At 40.7% G+C, this 10,106-nt stretch overlaps 1 long non-coding RNA gene across 1 annotated transcript; it reads right to left on the bottom strand.

The window, feature by feature from the left end:
* Positions 1-7,906: 7,906 nt before the first annotated feature.
* On the bottom strand, positions 7,907-9,582 carry LOC118485426. Its single transcript, XR_004876043.1, has 2 exons — positions 9,375-9,582; positions 7,907-8,098 (listed from the first exon to the last, which is right to left on the bottom strand). It is a non-coding gene; the product is annotated as an uncharacterized LOC118485426 (long non-coding RNA).
* Between the last annotated feature and the right edge of the window lie 524 nt (positions 9,583-10,106).

Here is a 10,106-nt window from a genome sequence, read left to right as displayed (position 1 = left end):
CCTAGGCGGGTACGAGCTTTGTAGCTCACTATTCTGTCCGACCTCCCTGCACAAATACGAGATGCTCAGGTGGAAGCATTGAACCCGGAAAACGTAAAGGATGAAGCTTTGCGTGGCTTAAGGCAACGATTAGAACAAAGGGAAGACGGCGCCTACTATGTAACAGGACGTATTTGGGTCCCACTATGCGGCGGTTTACGAGAACTTGTGATGGATGAAGCACACAAGTCTCGCTACTCGGTACATCCGGGGTTGGATAAAATGTACCGCGACATCAGAACTACATATTGGTGGCCTAGCATGAAGGCCCACATTGCAATTTACGTCGGCAAATGTTTGACTTGTGCAAGAGTCAAGACAGAGTACCAGAAACCCTCAGGCCTACTTCAACAACCCAGGATACCATAGTGGAAATGGGAAGAAATTTCCACGGATTTTGTTACAGGCCTACCCAGATCCCAGCGTGGGAATGATACTATATGGGTGGTTGTGGATCGACTCACCAAGTCTGCACACTTCCGGCTGTAAAGGAAACGGATAAGTTCTCCACTCTCGCAGACATCTATCTTAAAGAAATTGTTTCGAGGCACGGGGTGCCCATCTCCATTATTTCGGATCGGGATGCACGATTCACGTCAGAACTATGGCAAGCGATGCACAAATCTTTCGGCTCACAATTAGACATGAGCACAGCATATCATCCTCAGACGGATGGGCAGTCTGAGCGCACGATTCAGACTCTAGAAGACATGCTTCGGGCGTGTGTTATCGATTTCGGCGACAGCTGGGAAAAGCAACCCCCTTTTGTGGAGTTTTCATACAATAACAGTTACCACACCAACATTCAAGCCGCTCCATTCGAGGCATTGTGCGGACGTAAATGTCGGTCACCTCTCGGTTGGGCAGAGGTGGGGGATAGTTAGATTACAGGCCCAGAAATGGTAGTTGACGCTACTGAACGAATTGCACAGATACGACAACGCATGGCGGCAGCTCGCGATCGCCAGAAAAGCTACGCAGATAAGCGTAGGAAGCCATTAGAATTTCAGGTCGGGGACCGGGTTTTACTCAAAGTTTCACCCTGGAAGGGTGTGGTTAATTGTGGTAAAAAAAGGCAAACTCAGTCCACGGTATGTTGGACCGTTCGAAATCACTGAAAGAATAGGCTCAGTAGCCTACAGACTGAACCTACCAGCTGAACTCGGTGCAGTTCACAATGTATTTCACGTGTCGAATCTGAAGAAGTGCCTGTCAGATGAGACCCTCATAGTTCCTTTTAAGGAACTCACTATCGACGAGCGGTTGCAGTTCGTCGAGGAGCCAGTTGAAATCACGGACCGGGATGTTAAGGTCCTCAAACACAAGAGAATCCCTCTTGTTCGAGTTCGTTGGAACTCCCAACGTGGCCCAGAGTACACCTGGGAACGCGAAGACCAGATGAAAGAAAAGTACCCCCAGTTATTCGAAACCAATGCAACCACTACTGAGGCTGAAGCTACTACTACTGAATTTCGGGACGAAATTCCAAATCAACGGGGGGATGATGTGACACCCCAGGAAAACCAGTGAACGATATAACTTACCTAGCTTCCTCAGTGAGTGCGTACCAAATTTCGGGACGAAATTTCTTTTAAGTTGGGGATAATGTGACAACTCGAAATTCCAAGATTCTATTTCGCATTTATTGCACATTCATGTAGTGACTAGTCGTCTATTTGTGAAATTGATTGACATGGAATTATATATGTTTTAATTGTGTGAATGTGCATGATTGTTTGTAAATTGTGAAATTAGTAAATATATGAACATGGTGGTGGAATTGTGAAATAATTAGGGGATGGTGTACTTGTGTAAAAGATGGAAATTCAGGGTGTATAGCGTAATTAGTAAAAATAAACCATACTTAACCCTAATCTCTTTTACTAATCATTCACTAATCATCACAAGAATCAAAACACGTACCCACATTCCCTAATCCCCTCTACAACCATCTTCTTATCATTCTTGGAATCACAAGTCTTTTGCATCAAGGTTGATTGCAAATCCATCTAGAATCGAATCAAGGTAATTGTTTAATCATTGTGTGATGTTAATTGTTGATTGATTGATTGGTGTCAAAACCCTAGTTTCTCATATGATAATCTCTGCATGTTTGATTGTTTCTGATTCATGAAATGATTTGTGTTGTTGTGGAATCATTGCTTGATGATTTAGAAGCAAGGTAGGTTGAATGATAGATTGATGATTGATTATTGCACTGTACAAACGTATAAAGTTAGGGTTTTGAGATCGCTTGAACAAAAGAAACGTAACTGCTTTGATCGCACATGATTATTCGTTAGTCAGAAGTTATTGGATGATAGTTGCCTGAGTTAATTCATCAAGCATGATCCGAGGTTAATATGTATATGATTGTTGTCTGAGTTTACCAAATGAAAACATGGCCCGAATTATGTAGACTCATGTGTCCGAATTTATTAAATGAAAACATGTCTGAGTTTAATTGATGAATACATGGACCGAATTTATTTGATGAATATATAAGGACCGAGTTTAAAAGAGTTTCATGGCCGAGTTTAATGGATGGGTGAGGGGTCCGAGTTTAACTTGGACACCCTTGTCCGAATTTCTTTGTAATCACAAGCTGAGGTCCGACCTTGTGCTTTCATATGTAGACCGAGTTTAATGATATGTGCATGGTCCGAGTTTATTGACTAAAACATGGTCTGAGTTATTGATAACACGTGGGCCGAGTTTAATGGACATCATATGTCTGAGTTTGGGGTGGGGGAACACCCTGTCCGAGTTTGTGAAGCCCCCATCCCCTATCCGAGTTTCATTTAATAACAATGTGGTCCGACTTTAATCATGAAACTCTTGGCCGAGTTTGTTGCTTGGCACACATAAGATTCCCTAGCCCGAGTTTTGGCAACCACAACCTATCCGAGCTTTATTAATGTGTAACATATCCGAGTTTTAATAATGTGTTATGAAGTTACTTTGGTCCGACCTTTACACAAAGTAAGGTTCGAACTTTATGCCCCACACTTGTCTGATGTTGTGTAACTGTCTGATGTTGTATGATTGCCTAGTGATGCGAAATTGTCTGATGATGTGTAATGATCAGTTTGAAACCATGAGCTGCATGATATATTGTGCTAATCCTGTTAAGCTGTGTATGATACTTTGATTCCCTGACTTCGTTAAACGTGTAAAGTTATTTACACTGTTAAATGCATAAACCGTGAAATCAGGGACGCTACACATGAATTAAGTGAATAGGATTGACTGCTTACATGATGTATGATTCTATGTGAATGATCGTATGATATTGAATGCAACGGTATGATCCTGCATGTGTGAACATTATATGTAATATCATCGTATACACAATAAACACACAAAGCACCGTTGCTTGAATATTGAGGATTCGTAAACCCTAATTGAATGAATCATGTGCAATATATCCTAGGTCGTGGGTAACGGACTTAGAGATTAAACCCTAGAAGCAATAACATACCGAGCAAACCAAGGTGAGTTCACACAGCCAAGGCATGGGGTTCCCAGGGTGGGAATGGGATTTGAATATTTACTGGTACTTGTCTATAATGGAACGTGGTGATGTGATTTGATGAACTATGGTACATGCTCCACTGTTAGAACTACTACTAGACTAGTAACACTTATTGAACTGATCTTCGCACACCTGCCAAGGGTTGGCCGCGATATTATGACTGACTTCGCACACCTGCCTTTGGAAGGCCGCGAACTGTAATTTACTAATCTTCGCACACCTGCCTGGTAGGCCGCGATACGGATAAACCTAGTCTAGAATACACGGGATGAACATCCCCCTAATATCTTCGCATACCTGCCTGGGAGGCCGCGATGGAAACTGATACGATACACGACATAACGAACGAACATACTACTACTCACACTATACTATTACTGAACTGTTAACTGTGAACTCGCTCAACTAGTTGTTGATCCTCTGTTACATGCCTTGCAGGACATTAGGTACATATAGAGCTTGCGCAGGGAGGAGCAGGTCGTTGTGGAGATTGGATCGTGGATGTTATGTTATACTTACAACACTTGAACTATTTACATACATTGGATATCATTTTACGCTTCCGCTACTTAAATTATGTCTTGTTGGAACATCAATCGTATTGAATAATTGGTTTACCTTTATTATACTTGACATTAACTACAGGTTCGATATGATTGATGGCTTGATCCTGGTCATGTCACGCTCCCCAGCGGTGATACTCCGCGTGTGGATTTTGGGGGTGTGACATTCTTGTTGTGCGTCACGAATACGCGAAGTGAGGTTCGTTCGAATAGTCATTTCCAATGCTCGAACCCTTAGGGTCTTAACCCTTTCTTTTCAGCTCAACGCGTCCGCTGCAACGTTTGCCTTTCCTGGGTGGTACTTAATCTCACAGTCATAATCATTCAGCAGCTCGACCCATCGCCGCTGGCGCATATTCAATTCCTTCTGATCAAATATGTGTTGCAGGCTTTTGTGATCTTTGAAGATTGTACATCGAGTACCATATAGATAGTGTCGCCATATTTTCAAGGCGAATACCACTGCGCCCAGCTCCAGGTCATGAGTGGTATAGTTTCTTTCGTGTTCCTTCAATTGCCTTGAAGCATAAGCGATGACCTTTTGGCGTTGCATGAGCACGCAACCCAGTCCTTGTCGCGAGGCGTCACAGTATACCACGAAGTCTTCCGTGCCTTCGGGTAGTGACAATATTGGTGCATCGCATAGCTTGATTTTGAGTAACTGAAAAGCTTCTTCTTGATTAACACCCCAGTCATACTTCTTGTCTTTCTGCGTAAGGGCAGTTAGCGGCTGAGCTATTTTCGAGAAATTCTCGATGAATCTCCTATAGTAGCCTGCTAAGCCCAAAAATTGCCGAACTTCAGTCGGGGTTTTGGGAGCTTCCTAATTCTTTATGGCTTCAATCTTGGACGGGTCTACATGAATGCCCTTCTCATTCACCACGTGACCAAGAAATTGTACTTCGCGAATCCAGAATTCACACTTTGAGAACTTTGCGAATAGTTTCTCTTTCTTCAGTAGCTCTAGAATGGTCCTGAGGTGTTGCTCATGCTCTTCTTTCGTCCGTGAGTAGATCAGGATATCGTCGATAAATACAATCACGAATTTATCGAGATATGGTTTGCATACGGGGTTCATCAGATCCATAAAGACCGCTGGTGCATTCGTCAGCCCGAATGGCATCACAAGAAACTCGTAATGTCCATAGCGTGTTCTGAATGCAGTCTTTGGTACGCTTTCTTCTTGTATCCTTAACTGATGATATCCAGATCGAAGGTCGATCTTGGAATAGTAGCTTGATCCTTGCAACTGATCAAATAAGTCATCAATCCTCGGTAGTGGGTACCGATTCTTGATAGTGAGTTTGTTCAGTTCTCTGTAATCGATGCACATTCGCAGAGTTCCATCCTTCTTCTTTACAAACAATACTGGAGCTCCCCAGGGCGAGAAGCTTGGCCTTATGAATCCTTTATCCAACAACTCCTGGAGTTGTGTGGATAATTCTTGCATTTCGGATGGTGCAAGTCGATAGGGGGCCTTGGCTACAGGAGCGGCTCCTGGAACCAAGTCTATACGGAATTCGACTTGTCGTTGCGGAGGTAGTCCTGGCAGGTCTTCGGGAAAAACATCAGGAAATTCCTTCACCACAGGAATGTCTTCGAGTTTCGGCTCCTTAGCCTTCTTATCTACAACGTGTGCTAGGAAGGCAACACATCCTTTCCTTAAGCACTTTTGTGCCTTATTGCAACTGATGATTCGAAGAGGCGCGTCTCGTTTTTCTCCATGTACGATGAGAGTTTCCTCATTCGCTAAAGGGATGCGAATGATTTTCTCATGACAAATAACTTCAGCTTTGTTCTTGGACAACCAGTCTATTCCGACTACCACATCGAAGCTACCCAATTGAATAGGTAAGAGGTCAATGCTAAATCTTCGTTCACCATGCTCTAGCGTGCAACCTCTAACAACTTCGCCCGATTCAACAAGTTTACCATTGGCTAGCTCTATGGAATAAGGAATTTCTAATCTACTAGATTCTATTCCAAGTATGCGTTTAAATTCCACGGACATGAAACTATAATCGGCTCTAGTGTCGAATAATATGGATGCGAAGTGATTGTTAACGAGAAACGTATCGGTGACCACGTTAGGATCCTCGCGTGCGTTCCTTTTCTTGTCATCAGACGACTCAGCATGCGTCTCGGTCTTTTCTGTCCAGAGTATGAACGCCACTGCACCTCCAGTGCCGTCGAAGTTCAGCGGTTTGCAGTCGAGAAACTGCTTAAAAGTGCAGCCCTGAGCTGCGTCTCCTCCAGATGAATCTCCATTCCCATTACATCTTGCATTGCTTGGTCCTCCAATTTGTTCAGTACGGTTCGCCTCGTACTGGGCGATAGCTGCGGAGATTCTTTCCTCCAGTAGGGTGTTTAGCTCTTCAGCAGTTCTTGGAAGTGGGGGAGGAGGAGGTTGATCACGAGCGTTCACAGCTCTTCTGGGTGCCATGTTCTGACAGAACACGACCCAATAGGGTTTAGACATTTGTTTGATATTGTCTTACTAGACAGTGGTAGTATGACATATACCCACATAAGTGACATCAAACAATCCGCTATTTAAATCAATTCATACAGCAGCAAGCATGTATAAATAGATAAATGTTGGCGGTTCTTGTCTTTATACCCTAAATTATTACTCTACCGAGTATTTATTAGGCTGGGGGAAGGGTGCTCACGTTTGACCCTTTTCTTGTACTGAGGGAATCTATACGTGATAAGACTTGCTGTGGTTTCTGTGCACTGAATTCCATAATTATGTATGCATCCATAATTACGTAACTCCTTGACAGTCTGCACAGTTCGTTTCATCCTCGTATTTCTTCCTTCGGATGGGCCATTGCTTTCAGGTAGAGTCACATATACTTGTGACATCCTACTTCTAGGACATGCTAATTATCACACATAATTGCAAGTAATTTCTCAGTTAAGACAAGTGCTACTCCTGCACCCTAAGTCTCGTAGTGTCCTTTCTAGACTCATGTAAACAGTTTCAGGCAGTGGATGTCGCGGGACGTTTTATGCAATGAAAACTCTTTGAAAAATTGTTTTCGTGATAGGATCCTAGAGATTGTAGACTAGACTCGAGAAGGAATCCTGGTTCACTACAATCGCAGCTCTGATACCAATCTGTCACACCCCTTTCTGCGGCGGAAGCACGAGGTGTGATCATGAAAGGTTCTCATTGCATACGAAAGGTAAACATACTATATGCTCGAAAATAACTTTAAACATTACATTACCGAAAACATAAGTCAAGTGTTTACAACACATGATAGCATATTGTCTTAAAAGTTACAACTTTATTTAACGATAAACAAAGCGACATCCACGAGCATGCGTAGGACCACGCGCACATCCACCTTTAGTTACCTGAAATACATGTGAGTTTTGGAAAAACATCAACATAATGTTGGTGTGAATTCATGCAGTGATTGTTTTTGAATGTTTAATATCCTTGAATGAAAACATAGTATAAAACTGGTAGAATGAATGATTGTTTGAATGTAACTCGTAAAACGTATGTATAACTGGGTACTATGACTGTTTGAATGTGTGAGTTTTGCTAGTGGTTTGCAAGGCCACTAACATATGTCACGACATAGGAAGCCACCAAACCTAGGCATTTTTGTCGACTTGACTGAGACACAGAAGCACTCATTGGTAGAAGTAGGCCAAGAGTGGGGTTGCCTGAAACCCATTAGATCTAACCTTTTGTTTCGCGGTCTGAATGTATACGTTGATTAATGGTGCTTATGGTACCCTATTCGAGACATGGTCTGGAATGTTTCACTTGAATGTTTTTGTACCCATCATGACATATGCAAACAATATTCAATTTGTGACATGTATTTCACCCCCGAAGTGTAAAACAAAAACAGTTAAAGAAAAGGGGGAGCATGAACTCACAACTTTGCGTTCCTGTGCGTCGTAAACTTCACCGGATTTGCTTAATTAACGTCGTAACCTATACGCGTTTTCTTAACGTTAGTCACTAGACTTACGTCGCACAAGTTCAGTCACTCACTTTTGTGTATATTTTCTTGTGTTAAAAATATTTTATATTTTTAACTAAATGTCTTACTTATATTATTTTCTTACGAATAAATATAAGTCTTTTGTGTTTTGCACTTTGCACCCGAATTATGTGTCTTGTATATTGTATGTGTATTTTCATGTTTATACTCCTCATGAGTATTTAGTGTATTTTTACGTCTTAATACGCTAGCTCGTATAACACATACTATATACACTTAGCACAGAAGTTGGTGATAAAATAATATATATTTTTCTCTCAAAAATATACATACTTATATCCATTTTTATTCTTGAAGAAATCCTCATTTCTTATCACCAAAAATTAGGGAAACCTTGGTAATAATCTTAATTACATTTTTAGGGAATAAGTTTCTCAAAAACTTATATTTTTCTAAGTGTCAAAATTTATAAAAATTTTGACAGAGTTTCCCCTAAAAATGAAGTTTTCCCATGTTTTCAAAACATGTGTTTATTTTCTTTTAAATCGTCAATAATCACCAACAACAATTATCAACAATAACCATCAACAACAATCACTAATTTTCCCCATTTCATGAACTCGAATATTTACAAAAATGTGTAGTAATTTACTAGCACATTTAGTAAGTCTTGTTATCTTTAAAAATAAGTTTAATTTCTTAAAAACTTTATTTTTAAAGAATATGAAGTTCCACAACTTCTAGTCGGTTTTTACGAAAATTATTTCTTTGTTAAAACTTTTGTTACACAAGTGTCCACACACTTGTTTGTTCACAAAAATCACTTTTGTTTGTGTAAGATCCGGTTTAGAACATGTGATTTCTTTTGACGCTTGGTCTTTTGAAAATACCACTTGTAGATACATAGATTGGCTAGTTTTAAACATTATTTCACAAGTAAAAATACTTTTACACAAGTTCATGATTCGTATGTGGTAGAGCTTCACCCTTTAACCCTTGTTTCATTCAAAACAACCTTATGTCATGATTCATGATCACGACCAAACCGGGTTAAACGATGATCCGAGCTACCACAACATAGATCGGGTCTAAATAATCACAAATTTCAATTACTACAACATTTACACAACTAGTGAGCTTTTAACCATCGTTTTTCATGTTTTTAGTAGACTTTAATGAACCATTTTGTAAGATTTCGAGTTTTAATCATTACACATCACATTAACCACTTCAAAATAGTTCAAGAAGGTGTATTAAGTAACATACCACTAGCTCGAGGCTAGGGAGGAATCTAAGCGCAAATGAAGTGGATAAAAGCTAGAGGATGAGGTCCTTCGATCTCCGAGTGTACCAAGCCTTCTTATGCGTGACACTTGACACTTGTATGATGTTGGAATGTGAAGAACAAAATCGAAAAATATGATGGATGATCAAGGGGTGTTTGGCCGAAAGTTTTTGAGGGAGAGGAGAGAGTAGTTTTATGGTGTTGGGTGGTGAATTGTCTAATGTGCCATCTCAAGGTATTTATAGACATTCCATATGGCATATTCCTAGCATATTCCTGGCATATTCCTGGAATATTCCTAGCATATTCCTGGCATATTCCTGGAATATTCCTAGCATATTCCTGGCATATTCCTGGAATATTCCTAGCATATTCCTGGCATATTCCTGGAATATTCCTGGCATATTCCTGGAATATTCCTAGCATATTTCTGGCATATTCCTGGAATATTCCTAGCATATTCCTAGGTTTTCTGCGTTGTCTGCGTTTTGCAGTGTAAGCACTGTGTCGCGTAGGAACACACGGTACGCGCTTAAACATGAAAAAAATAACGTTTTTAAGCGTTTTAACTTATTTTTTTTAACACGAACCTGATTAAAATTAAATTTTAATCATAACAGAATATTTGTGGGATTAAATATTATCCGGGCGGCCATCAGCGTTCGTTTCGCAGTTTTGTCGTAATTAGTTCTGCTCTTAAAGTGTGTTTCGGG

Source organism: Helianthus annuus, chromosome 13 (assembly GCF_002127325.2).
Source record: "Helianthus annuus cultivar XRQ/B chromosome 13, HanXRQr2.0-SUNRISE, whole genome shotgun sequence".
Classification (NCBI taxonomy): domain Eukaryota; kingdom Viridiplantae; phylum Streptophyta; class Magnoliopsida; order Asterales; family Asteraceae; genus Helianthus; species Helianthus annuus.
Note: the sequence above shows the minus strand (reverse complement) of the source record. Positions and strands in the feature narration are given on the sequence as shown.